This window comes from Aegilops tauschii, chromosome 1, assembly GCF_002575655.3.
Source record: "Aegilops tauschii subsp. strangulata cultivar AL8/78 chromosome 1, Aet v6.0, whole genome shotgun sequence".
Taxonomy (NCBI): Eukaryota; Viridiplantae; Streptophyta; class Magnoliopsida; order Poales; family Poaceae; genus Aegilops; species Aegilops tauschii.
Window position 1 is genome coordinate 7449634 of NC_053035.3, and position 13929 is coordinate 7463562.

General features: G+C 46.2%; 1 non-coding gene across 1 annotated transcript; it reads right to left on the reverse strand.

Annotated features, from left to right (window-relative positions):
- Window positions 1-11212: 11212 nt before the first annotated feature.
- Window positions 11213-11351, reverse strand: LOC120973011 (small nucleolar RNA Z247). Its single transcript, XR_005767139.1, has one exon. It is a non-coding gene; the product is annotated as a small nucleolar RNA Z247 (small nucleolar RNA).
- Window positions 11352-13929: the final 2578 nt, after the last annotated feature.

Sequence of the window (13929 nt, forward strand, 5' to 3'; positions counted from 1 at the left end):
GTAGAGATAGAAACAGATTTAAACAGACAACTACTTCTTCTATTCTACGTATTCTAACATCCTCCCTTAATCCAAACCTAGGGCACCTTGTCTAGGTTTAGATTGTACCTTGAACTCATTCAGTCTCCTTGTAGTCAGTGGTTTAGTGAAGCCATCAGCAAGTTGATCTCCTGTGGGAATAAACTGAGTAAATAGCATAAAACTACCACTTTTCGTGCTAGGGTTCCAAAAAACCACCACTTTTTTGTTTGTGACTGATACCTACCACTTTTCTCGTCGGCTGTCTCAAAAAACCCAAATTGCCCATTGCTAGCGTTTTAAACCGTTTCTGACGGACTGGGCCCGCCTGTCAGGCCACGTCATCGCCGCGCGTGACGGAGAGGCCGGTAACGGCCGTTACTCGGACCGACCGGTGCGGTCGGACCGCACCCGCTCGCTGCCTTTCTCTCTCTGTCGGCAACATCTCTCTCTCGCTCCTCCTTTCCCCCGTGCTCTCTGTCTCCCCCGATGATGGCAGCGGCGAAGAAGAAGGACGACGGCGAGCCTGGGGCGACAGCCAGCGGTGAGGGCGGTGCTCACTCCGAGGTCAACAAGTGGCTAGGCAGCGCAAGTTTCCCGACCCAGCGCTCGTCTGGGCCACCGACGCAGGAGGTCCAGATGTCGCCGGCGTTCCGCGCGGCCAGGGCAGTGGCCAAATGCATCCACGCGGATCCAGAAGGCGGGCACCAGTGGGCCTCCTCATTTGGTGGCGTGGAGTAAGTTATGAATTGTTTTAATTATTTTTCTTAGTTTATTTATGAACTAGGGTTAGGATTTGTTTCTATATTGTTAATGAATTAGTTTCTTTGGTATATTATTATGTATACATTGTAAGCAATATATGAATTAGGGTTTAGGTTTGGATGATATGTTGTGCAAGTGAACTGTTGCATACTTTTTAATTTGAAAATCTGAAGAAATCTGAATGTGTTGTTTCTTTTTTTGCATAGTTTGGATGATGAAGTATGGGAATTGAGGCTGCATTTTCAGGGTAGAGAAAATATGGAAAGGAAGTTTTCCTTATCAGAAATGAATTACCTGTTATTGTTAGCACTTATTGAACTTGAGGGCTATGGGTTGGATGCCTATCTGTCATATGTTAAGGATGAGGGTAAGGGGCTGGAGGGGATTGAGGTTTTGGACAGTGATGAGAAGGTGGAGGAGATGCTAGATTTGTTTGCTGAGAAGAAAGTATTGAACATAACAGTGAGAGAGGCTAGTGACCCAAATCCAGCAGATGCAAACATGGACCACACCTTGCTTGAAGAGCAGATTCCAATGAGTCAAGTTGGTGATCCCATTGTTTATTGTGTTTCCCAAGAAGGTGTCCTTTACCCTGTCTCAAATTCTTCACAGCCTCCAGTTGTGCCTGTTGATCCATATTTTAACACACAGCAGAGCTGTAATTTCAACAAGGGAAAAGAGGTAGTGGAAATTGAAGGCATTGAAGCAGAAGATGAAGATCAAGATGAAGATGAGTTGGACAAATCCTCTTAAGATTTTGAGTTTTTCAGGGGTGATTACAGAGGGAAGAAAATTTCATACAAGTCTTGGGCTAGGGGAGAAGATGAAGGTGGTGAAGGAACAAGTCAGCACTACAGGGAAGAGGAAGAGATGGCTGAGCATTATTTTGGGGATGCTTCTGAACCCTCAGAGTTTTAGCAGGAGCCAAATGGTTCTGAAGAAGATGATGAAGAAGAAGCTTCAGATCATGTGAAAACTGTGGCACAGAAGATACCTGTGAGGAAAAAAGGCCCAACAAGCAGATCACACAGTGAGCCAGATCACATAAAGTTTGAAGATTTCGTGCCAGAAGCTGATGAGTTCTGCTTTCCAGGTGATGAAGGCATTTCTGATGAAGAAGATGATGCACCTAGGTTGCCTTGTGGCAGGAAGAGAAAATTGAAGAAGAAGAAGAAGGAGAGAATATGGTATGATTCCTCTAGGCCTGATGCACATGAACAATTTAGGATTCATTTGTGCTTTCTGAATGTGGTAGAGTTCAGAGAAGCATTGAGAAACTACCATGTTAGGACACTTAGGAACTTTGAGTAACATAGGAATGATCCAAGTAGGATCATAGCCTGGTGCTCAGATAGAAAGCATGGTTGTCAGTTTTATATTACTGCTTCTAAGATTGGCCATGAGTCAACCTTTAGCATCAAGAAGATGGATCTTGATCACACCTGTGGAGCAAGTGGAGAGAACACAAAGGTTACCATGAAGTGGGTTGCAAAGGCTGTTGAGGATACTGTAAGATCCAATCCAGGTGCAGGTGTTGAGACTATACTGAGTTATACAAAAAAGAAATTTGGAGTACATGTTCCAAAAAGTTTGGCCTACAGGGCAAGGAGGAAAGCAGTTGATGTTGTGCAAGGGGATCACAAGACACAATACTACAGGTTAAGAGACTATCTGCAGTGTGTTTTGGACACAAACCCTGGTAGTAGGTGTGTTGTGACAACAAAGGAATTTGAACTCCACCCAGCACCTACCCCAAGGTTTCATTACATGTTTTACTGTCTGTTTGCTTGTAAGGAGGGGTTCCTAAATGGTTGCAGGCCTTTCATAGGTAAATCTAGTTGTATAGTGCTTAAATAGGGATTGCATTACATGTTGCTGCTTACTAATGGCTTAAAATGCAGGTCTTGATGGATGCTTCATCAAACTAAGCACTGGGCAGCAAATTCTGGCAGCAACAGGGAGGGATGGCAACAAAAACATCTTCCCTATTGCATTTGGTGTTGTTGACAAGGAGGAGACAGATAGTTGGACTTGGTTTCTTACACAGTTAAGGACAGTAATTGGTAGTGGCAACAAGTTTGGGCCCTACACAATTATGTCAGACAGGCAAAAGGTACAACTACTCTTCATGATTTAACTGCTTTTCCTTTCACTATGTACTGCTTTTCCTTGCACTATGTACTGCTTTTCCTTTCTCTACTTACTTCACTAGTTATTAATACAAAATCAATGAACAGGGTCTGCTCAATGCAATAGAGGATGTATTTCCTGATTCCCCTCAAAGATTTTGTTTAAGACACATATATGCCAACTTCCAATCAGCTGGGTTTAGAGGGGATGAATTGAAAAAACATCTAGACCAGGCTGCATATTCTTTCACTAAGCATGGGCATGATCTGGGCATGGAAGCATTGAAGAAAGAGAGTGAGGAGGCATGGAAGTGGTTGTCCAACATACCAGTCCATACTTGGGCCAGGCATAGAATGGATACTGTATGCAAGACAGACCTTGTTGTAAAGAATCTTAGTGAAGTTTTCAACAGGATTATTCTGGATGTTAGGAACAAGCCCATAAGGACAATGCTTGAAGGAATTAGGACAAAACTCATGATCAAGTTTCAGAAGATTAGGGAGAAGACAGAGACATGTAGGTGGGATATCACACCCACTTACTCTGAGATATTGGAGGAGGCCAAGAAGTGGGCAAAATATTGTGATGCATATATGGCTGGACCAGGCATTTGGCAAGTTACAAGTAGTTCAGAAAAGACCTACTGTGTAAACCTAAACAACTACACTTGTGACTGCAGGAGGTGGGATATCACAGCTGTTCCATGTAGTCATGCTATAGCAGCAATGCAGAAGGTGAAGCTACACCCTGAAGATTTTGTCCATGAGTTCTTCAAGAAGCCCCTCTACTGTGAAACCTACAAGCATATTATATACCCTGTTCCAGGCCCTGATTGTTGGCCACACACCATGGGGGATGACATATCTCCTCCAGTATTCAAAGAAAAGAAGGGTAAAAAGCAGACAACTAGGAGGAAAGGACATTTTGAGGTGCCTGCCAAGAAGGATACATCAAGAATTGGGACAGTGACCTGTAGCAATTGCAATATGCAAGGTCACAGATATATCACATGTGGTGTTCCACTGAAACCCAAACTGCAGAAGAGAAAGAATAATCACCAGGTATACTTATTGATAAAGAAACTTCTGTTTCATAGGCTAGGTGGTTTAATTATAATTTGCTTTGTTAAATGTGCAGAAGAATAGGTCAGACTACCCTTCATCTACCAGAGCTACTACAGGTGTGGTTGCACCCCCACCCCCACCCCCACCACCACCATCAGCACCATCAGCACCAGCCATAGCTAGGAAGAGGCCTGCAACAGCCACAACTACTCCAGGACCAGCAAAGAGGAACAAGGGAGCTGCTTCTGCTACTCCAGCACCTGCCACATCAGCACCTGCCAAGAAGACCAAAGCAACCAAGAAGACAGGGGCTCCTAGCACATCTTCACCAGCCAAGAACACAAGGTCATCCATTGCTTCTCCAGCAAAGAACACTAGAGCATCAACAGCTAGCAGAGGGTACACAGTTTTCAATGCTCCAAGGCAAGCTGCCAACTCTGAGATGGAGATTGGGTCCAAGAGGGTTAGGAAGCCAACTGGAAAGTGGAAGGCATATTTCACTGCTAGTGGTAACTACTGAAGATTCCAACATTTGAGAAAGTTGTCTTGTTGTATGAGTGCTGAAACCTAAGTGTTTGCATTCTTAAACCTATGTATTTGCTTGCTGAAACTTGAGTGTTAGCATTATGAAACCTATGTATTTGCTTCCTGAAACCTGAGTGTTTGCATTTATGAAACCTATGTATTTGCTTGCTGAAACCTAAGTGGTTGCATTATGAAACCTGAGTGTTTGTGACTTCTGGGTGGATTCAGACAACACTGATGCAAACAATGATTCATTTATTCAAACATTCATAGATTCCACCATCCAAACATTCTTTCATACAAAGAGTTGTACAGAAATGGAAGGGATACATAGCTCAGACTCTCATTCATACTTAAAAAAACTACTATCAACAACTCTCAATCGTAACGATCGAAGAAACGACGCCACTTTGCTCTGGTAGAAGGGTGAGGAGCGAGTACTGCCTGTCTCCTAGCCCACCTGATGATCTTCCCTGAGCTCTTGCACCTGCCGCCAGGGACAAGAACTGTGAACTCATCTGAGTTGCACTTCTCCAAGATCTTCTTTGCCAGCCTCCTCTTGAACTCCAGCTCCCACTCCACTGCCTGCACTGCAGGGCGAGCCCTTTGCCTCCTCACATCCACTGCCTCCTCTTCCTCATCTGTCACCCCCCAAGCTCTGGATCCATCTAGGGTTTCTAGAGGTGGGGTGTGGCAGCTGTGTTCTGGAGGGAGGAGGGTGGGTGGAGTAGGCTATTTATGAGCAGTGGAGGGTGGGTGGAGTAGGCCTAGGTTTGTAAATATAACTAGGCCACAAAGCCCAGGTACAAAGCACTAATAAACATAACTACCTTTTAAACATAAAAAAACACATAGCATACTCCAGCAGTGCTTATCATTGACTCCATAACATAGCATAAGAGGTTCAAATACAGGCAGAACATTCATTACAACTTAGTTCATAACTTAGCATTAAAGGTTCTAGCAGCATAAACTACAGTTCTTAACATTGGCATAGACATAGACTAGATTAGCTTCACATTCCCCAAAATGTACACCCCATATCTTCACATCAGATTGTTAGGCCACATACTTATAAAGGCCTTCGATGTACTTCACCATCTGCAGAACACACTTCATGAATCAAGGATGGCCTTGATTTTCTCAAGTTTCTCCTTGCTTGCATGCCCATCACTCAGCAGCTCATTCACCACATGCTCAAGCTTGGCCTTCTCTATCTTAAGCAAATCTCTCTCCTGTTCAACCTCCTTCTTTGCCTTCCTGGTATTCTTGATAATGTCAGCTTGACTCTATAAAATGCACCTTTGTTCCTTGGCAAGTTTGAGCTTCTCCATCTGAACCTCCAACCTAGGACTCTCTTCTACCTCTTTCTTCTTCTTCTCAAATTCTTCCTCCTCAACTGCCTTCTGGTTATCCATGTGGCCTACCCTACCATCCTGCCAATCAAACATCTTGGATACATCTTGGACAAGCTTTGTGTACGCAATGCACAGCTTGTCATTTTCAGTCTTAATCTTGGCCAAATGCTTCTCATACTTCTGCTTATCAACTACCCTGCCACAATTCTGTTCATGGTACATGTCCCATAGCCTGGATAAGCAATTCTGAAGAATTGGATGCCAGGGCTTGTCAACCCACTCAGTAACACCACAGTTAACACCTTCACTCTGCATTTGTAAATTGAAATATACATCACTAAGTGCACTCAATTTCATAACAACAAATCATATCAGACTAAGAAACTAAAGGTGAGGCTTAAGTAAACTAAATATGTTGTTTAATATAACTCAAACTATAACTGAAACCCAACCTGCTTGTACAAGTACATTCACAGATATATGCTTCCTATACATAAGCATTTTTGATAGTAACCATATCCTTCAATACCTTAATACAAGGCATATTGCAGTTCATCCTAAATAATACAGTGTAGGTTCAGAAGAGCAACTTGTCAACATAATATTGTGTGGGTTCAGAACAGCAACTTGTCATCCTTGTAAATACATGTGTGGGTTCAGAAGAAAATGATTCCAATTAAGGTACTATACCTGCTGCACTGGACAACCATAGAAACGCCTTCCAGTTAAGGTTCCTTCAAATGCCACACACTTAATTGGCCTCATGTGGTGCATCATGCATGTGGTTTCAGAAAGCTCCAACTGGCCACAGAAAAGAGGCTCCACGGTGGTGTCAGGGGTCTCCTGCATGAACACATCAACAAAATCACCTTAGCTCACAGAACCAGACATAGATCACAAATTAATTCCCCAATCCAGCAAGAACCCTAACCCAAACCCTAGTTTTCAAGCATACATAAACATAGCTCAAACAACAACCATAACCCTGCCTACTAAATAACAGTAACCAAAGCTTACCCTAGCTCACCAAGATGAACACTAACCTAATCTAGCTCCTAGATGAACCCTAACCCTAGCTCAGCAGATCGAAAAACTTACCCAAAGAGCCATGTTCATGCTTGTGATGTCGCACTCATCCTCTGAGCTCGTATCCCCGTCATTCCAGGAAGGCATGGCGGCGGTGGAGCTTCCACAGTGCAAGTCGCCGCCGGCGTCGAAGAGCAGAGAGGAGAGGAGTGAGAGCAGAGATGTGTGCGGGCAGGGGAGCAGAGTGAGAGGGAGGGAGATGACTTAATGAGCGCACGAGCGGGTGCGGCCCGACCGCACCGGTCAGTCCGAGTAACGGCCGTTACCGGCCGCTCCGTCACGCGCGGCGATGACGTGGCCTGACAGGCGGGCCCGGTCCGTCAGAAAATGGTTTAAAATGCTAGCAACAGGTGATTTGGGTTTTTTGAGACAGCCGACGAGAAAAGTGGTAGGTATCAGTCACAAACAAAAAAGTGGTGGTTTTTTGGAACCCTAGCACGAAAAGTGGTAGTTTTATGCTATTTACTCGAATAAACTTGATATCAAGTAGCTTACGTGCTACTCTTTCTCTTACAAAGTGAAAGTCGACCTCTATGTGTTTTGTACGTGCATGAAAAACAGGATTTGCTGACAAATATGTTGCACCAATGTTGTCACACCATAATCTTGCAGCTTGTGGAGCCTTGATCCGTAGTTCATATAAAAGAGTCTGGATCCACATAATTTCAGCAGTTGCATTAGCAAGAGCCTTATATTCCGCTTCAGTACTAGATCGTGACACAGTAGCCTGTTTTCCTGCACTCCATGACACAAGGTTTGATCCCAGAAACACAGCAAATCCACCAGTGGACCTTCTATCATCAGCACACCCTGCCCAGTCTGCATCAGAGTATGCACTAACAAGCATAGCTGGTGACTTATTAATCTTGATTCCAAGTCCCATTGTAAATTTTAGATACCTCAAAATTCGTTTTACTGCTGTCCAATGAACTGTACTTGGTGCATGCAGAAACTGACATACCTTATTGACAGAGTATGATATATCCGGTCTAGTCAAAGTTAGATATTGCAATGCACCAACAACACTTCTATAATTAGTTGCATCATCTGCCCCAAGTAACTCTCCCCCTTCAACCGTAAGTTTTTCCGAAGTGGAAAGAGGTGTACTCACCGGTTTGCAATGTTCCAGACCTACCCTTCTTAAAACATCCTTAGCATATTTCTCTTGTGTCAGAAGTATCCCATCCTTGATTGGTTTTACCTCTATACCAAGAAAATAGTGAAGATCACCCAAGTCCTTGAGTGCAAACTCCATGTTAAGATCACGAAGTAAACAAGTAGTGGCTTCTGAGCTGGAACTAGCAACAATTATATCATCAACATAGACCAAAACAATCATAGAAATGTTTCTTTTGTTATAAAAGAATAATGAGATATCTGCCTTGCTTGAAGTAAAACCAAGTTGTTGTAACTGAGTGCTCAACTTGGAGTACCAGGCTCTTGGGGCCTGTTTCAAACCATACAAAGCTTTATCCAATTTACAGACATAATGAGGTGTGCTTTTGATCTCATACCCTAGTGGTTGCCGCATGAACACTTCTTCCTCAAGAACACTATGAAGAAACGCGTTCTGAATGTCTAACTGACGTAAGCTCCATCCTCTGGAAATAGCAATAGACAATACAAGTCTAATGGTAGCTGCTTTAACTACAGGGCTAAAGGTATCTTCATAATCAATTCCAAACCTTTGCTTAAAACCTTTTGCAACTAATCTAGCCTTGTATCTATCTATACTTCCACCAGACTTTCTTTTGATTTTATAGACCCACTTGCAGTCAATCACATTCTTTCCTTTTTCTGGTGGAACTAGGTGCCATGTTTTATTTTTCATGAGTGCTTGATACTCATTATCCATAGCCCTTCTCCATTCTTTATGAGCAAGAGCTTCAGTTAAATGAGTGGGTTCCCCAGTACTAGCAAGAAAAGCACGTTTATGAAGATCATACCTTACTATACCATCTTTGTACTCCTTGGGTTTAAACACTCCAGATTTTGATCTGGTATTGCGCTGAGGAATTTCAGATGTCATGTGTGAAGGAGTAGTACCAATTTCTGTAGCACCAGAATCATCCGCAGAAGATCCCAACAAATCTGCCTCTATTTCTGTGCTTGACGGCTCTTGATCCGAGACTTCCAGCAAGATCCGTCTCGCATCCGGCGCACCAGGCAGAGGGCTCCGCGTGGCACCTCCTGGAGACCCGCGGTCAGGCGTGCGGGCCGGCGCACTGTTGGCGGGCCCTTCGGCGGTCGGGCTGTCGGCCACTGGCTCGGCCTGCTCCCATGTGGCGCGTGGGGAACGGCTGCGCTCCACACCATCCGGCCCTGTGGGCTCTGTACTGGGGCTGCGGTCGGCCACGGGCTCCGTGCTGGCCCTGCCACTCGGCGCTGCACGTCCAGGATCAACATCGGATCGCGCGCCCCTCCTGGACAGGGAATCGACCTGGGATCCGCTGCTGCTTTCTCTGTCCTTTTCTGCACACATAAAATCACAGCAAACCTTTGCATTTTTTTATTAGTATCCATATTTTCTCCTGGACTAGTCACTTGATCATTTTCTATTAACTCTCCCCCATGATCAGGATGTGTCAAAGGATCAGATAAGAGAGAGATTTCTGCACGAAGAAGTGCTCCCGCATTGGGATGCAACTTGGCAAAAGTAAAGATATTTTCATCGAAGAGGACATCCCGAGATATATAGATACGTCCAGTTGAGATTTCTAGACACTTGTAGCCTTTATGAAGATTACTATAGCCGATAAACACACATTGAGTAGAGCGAAACACAAGTTTGTGATGATTGTATGGACGAAAGATTGGGATAACATGCACATCCGAAGACTTTGAGGGAATTATAATCAGGTTTTTGGTGGAACAATCGTTCTAGAGGAGTAGTGTACCCAATGACTTTGCTAGGTAAACGATTGATGAGATAGGTGGCAGTAATGAACGCCTCATCCCAATATTTGAGAGGCATGGATGCGTGAGCAAGAAGAGAAAGCCCTACTTCAACAATATGACGGTGTTTACGCTCGGCTGACCCGTTCTGTTGATGTGCATGTGGACAAGAAACATGATGTTCAATGCCTATGTTTCGGAAGAAGGAGTTAAGTTTTTCATACTCTCCTCCCCAGTCACTTTGGACTGTAAGAATTTTCCTGTCAAATTGACGCTCAACAAGTTTTTGGAATTCTTGGAAGAGAGTAAAAACTTCAGATTTGAACTTGAGCAAGTATATCCAAGTAAACTTGCTATAGTCATCGATGAAACTAACATAATATTTCTTTCGTCCAAAAGAATCTCGGGCATGGCCCCATACATCACTGAATATTAGTTCTAAAGGAGCATGAGACACACTATATGACTTGGGATAGGGAATTTGGTGACTCTTAGCACATTGACAAGCATCACAAACTGACTCTTTATTCTCACTACGAGACAATTGAAGATTGCTTTTATTCACTACTTGATCAACTATTTTGGATGAAGGGTGTCCTAATCTTTGATGCCACCTCTCTAAGGATGGTTTGACGATGGAGTAGACTTGATGACGACGCTTGCGACTAAAAACCCTTGATGTAATGGGATATAGGCCGCCAACGCATCTACCGCGATGAAGGAGCTCCCTCGTTGCCCGATCCTTAATGAAAAAATAGTTGGGGTGAGTTTCAAAGAAAACATTATTATCGGTTGTCAAACGAGACATGGAAGCAAGATTTTTGTTTGCTTGAGGGACATGAAGCACATCTTTTAAAAGAAGACCACGTTTAGAAGTAGGGAGGTTAATGGATGATTGACCAATATGAAGTATGTCCATACCTCCTCCACTTGCAGCAGTGTTTATTTGATCATTGCCATAGTATCTTTCTCTGTTTGCAAGCTTCTCTAGCTCGCTGGTGACGTGATCTGTGGCTCCGGAGTCAGCATACCATATGGTGTCTCCTCCTTCTTCTTGCTCTCTGATTGCAGCAGCGACGTGGCGTTCTTCAGGCATGAAATCCTCATCATAACGATGCCAGCAGTCCTTCACTTCATGCCCTGATTTCTTGCAGAGCTGACATCTTGGCCTGGTGTTGGAGTAGGAGGCACCCGAGGGGCGTGGGCCAGAGTTGTTGGCGCCCCCACGCCCACTGCTGTTGCTGTTGCCGCGGCCACGCCCTTGCTGGTGACCACGGTGACCGCGGCCTCGGCCTCCATTGCCACGACCACGGGTGAGATTATTAACTGAAGAATGACGAGTATTGGTACCTTGCAGCAGATTCATACGGGCTTCAAAACTCAGCAGCTGATTGTAGAGTTCTTGGACAGTCACTGGCTCAACGCGTGCAGCCAGGGCTGAAATCACCGGATTGTAATCGATGTCCAGCCCTTTGAGCACATAGGAGGTTATCTCCCCTTCAGAGAGAGGATCACCAGTGCAAGCGATCTCATCAGCAAAAGCCTTGATCTTCGCAAGGTACTCGGACATGCCAAAGTTTCCTTTGTGCAGGTTGGCAAGGGCGATGCGGGTGTTGACGATCTGAGCTTGCGTCTGGGCAGCAAAAGAGGCGTGGATGGCACTCCACACCTCGGCCGGCATCTGAAGAGTAGCGGCCTGCGCAAGAACCTCACGTGACAGAGATCCCATAAGGTATCCTTGTACCTGTTGCTGCTGGGCGTACCAGATCGGCCGGGCATAGTTGAAGACCTGCTCCTCCTTCCCGTCATTAGTGACGGTGATGGTAGCAGGGGGCGCCGGGCTTGTGGCTTCAAGGAAGTGTTCCATCTGTGCCCCCTTGATTTGGGGTAGCACGGTGGCCTTCCAGAGGAGGAAATTCGTCCTCGTGAGCTTCTCTGATGGAGGTGAACCAAGGGAGGTGCTGCTGTTGAAGGTAGACGAGGATGCAAAAGTGGAGGGTGAGTTTTGGGTGGACAGGGTGCTCATGGTGGAGCCGATCAGGGCAGTGGAGGTGGAGGCGATGGTGGAAGCAGCGGTGCTGGCGTTGGTGCCTGCCATGGATTCTCTCTCGATGGTTCTCTCTTGGTCGGTTTCTGTGTTCTCTCTCGATCAACAGATCGATCTCAGGGGGTAGCTAGATGTACGAGAGGAAGGGCTCTGATGACCATATGAGATTGTGTGGGAAGCGTTGAACCCTTTGTCTCGGGCCGCATCTCTATTTATAGGAAGTTTGCCGTGGCTTACAAGATTGGAATATCGCTAGGATTCTTCCAGATTACAACGAGAGAGAGATTACAACTTATATGAGAAGAAAGAATACCGGTAGAGATAGAAACAGATTTAAACAGACAACTACTTCTTCTATTCTACGTATTCTAACAAGCCGAGCGCGCGCACCCCCCACCCCCAACCCCAAAACGTCCTCCTTTCCTTCCCCAATCCCCTTCTTCCCGGCCGACGATTCGATCCCTCAAATCCCCTCTGATTATTATATACCCTCCTGCAATGCCAGACTGAGTCCTTCCCCTGCATGTATCTAGGCCTCCCGCTTTCAATACACAAGATTACCCATGGCTCTCTGATGCCTGTGATCTGTAAGGTCGACAAGAGGCTGTCCGGGTGGATCGCCACCTTCCTGTCATGGGGAGGCCAACTTACTTTGATCAACTCCGTTCTGTCAGCGATACCGAATTATTACATGGGATACGATGCTTTTTATGGCCAGAGGAGTCACTTAAGAAGCTAGAAAAGATTCTTAGGGGATTCCTATGGCAAGGCAAGGGTGGCCTGGGATACAGTCACACTATCACAGAACGTTGGGGGTTTGGGGATAAGAGACTTGAGGGCACACATTAAGGCCATGGTAAGTAAGCTCATGGCTAAGGTTTTGCAACATACAGAGGTCCCATGCTATACATGGTTTGCCACTAGTTACTATCAGAGAGAGATTTCTTGGACTGTTCACAATGGAGACACGACTACTTGGCGCTGCCTCAAATCCACCTTAAAACTCGTCCTGGAAGGAACTAAATGCAACACTTGAGATGGACGCGGCACCTCTTTTTGGTATGACCTGTGGTTGGACTGTGGCCGACTTTACCTGGTATACCCAACCCGCTTCTCCTTCTATACCCGCAAGTTCTGCACTGTCGCGTCCCAGCATAGCAACGGCCTTTGGAATATCCAGTTGCACCCCAACATCTCCTTCACTGCAACACAAGAGTTTGATGCCTTGATGAACATGCTCAGCAACATGATGCAAGAGTGCCTATCACAACGGAGACAAAGCTAAGCTTCTAACCTTTCGGGGTAAGGAGTGCCCCCTAGCTCCATACAGTTGGGAGAAGATTATCCCACACAAACACCGTATCTTCCTATGGATCGCTTTAAGAGACAAACACAACACGAGGGATAACATGCTTGCCATGCACTGGGATAAAATAGCCACCCACAACGGTTGTGATATATGCCCAGCTTCAGAAACGATGAACCACATCTTTTTAAGATGCCGACTACCAGATACAGTCTGGGTCCACACATCATACTAAGGGCTGCCCACTCGTCCTCCCGAGTCGCCCCCGTGCGGCGGCTGGGAGGCCCCCAGATCCCGTCGTCCCCGACTCCACCTATCATCCTCCTCCTCCCTCACCGCCGCCCGAGGGCGCGGCCAGGCAAAGCCTTGCCGTCGCCGGCGGCGGCGGGGACTAGGTGCCCTCCCGCTCGTGAGGATCTGGCGCGGGCCGGAGCGTGGCGCGCGGCCGGACGTCACGACGGGGGCTGGCGGCGCTCCGGCGATCCCATTCCCCATGGCAGGCGGCTTCAAGATCTGGGGCGCCACGGTCGCCAGGGACGGCGGCGGCGCGGCCGGATCTGGGCTCAGGCGTGAGCTTGGTCTCCGGGTCACGGTCGGCGCGATGGCAAATGCGACACGTCGGCAGCTGGACGGAGTCCTTGACAAACCGGGCAACTCCGGGGAAAACCCTAGATCTCCATGGGATCGAGCGATGGCGGTGCTCTTGCGCTGTAGTCCCTCTTTAGGGCATCGTTT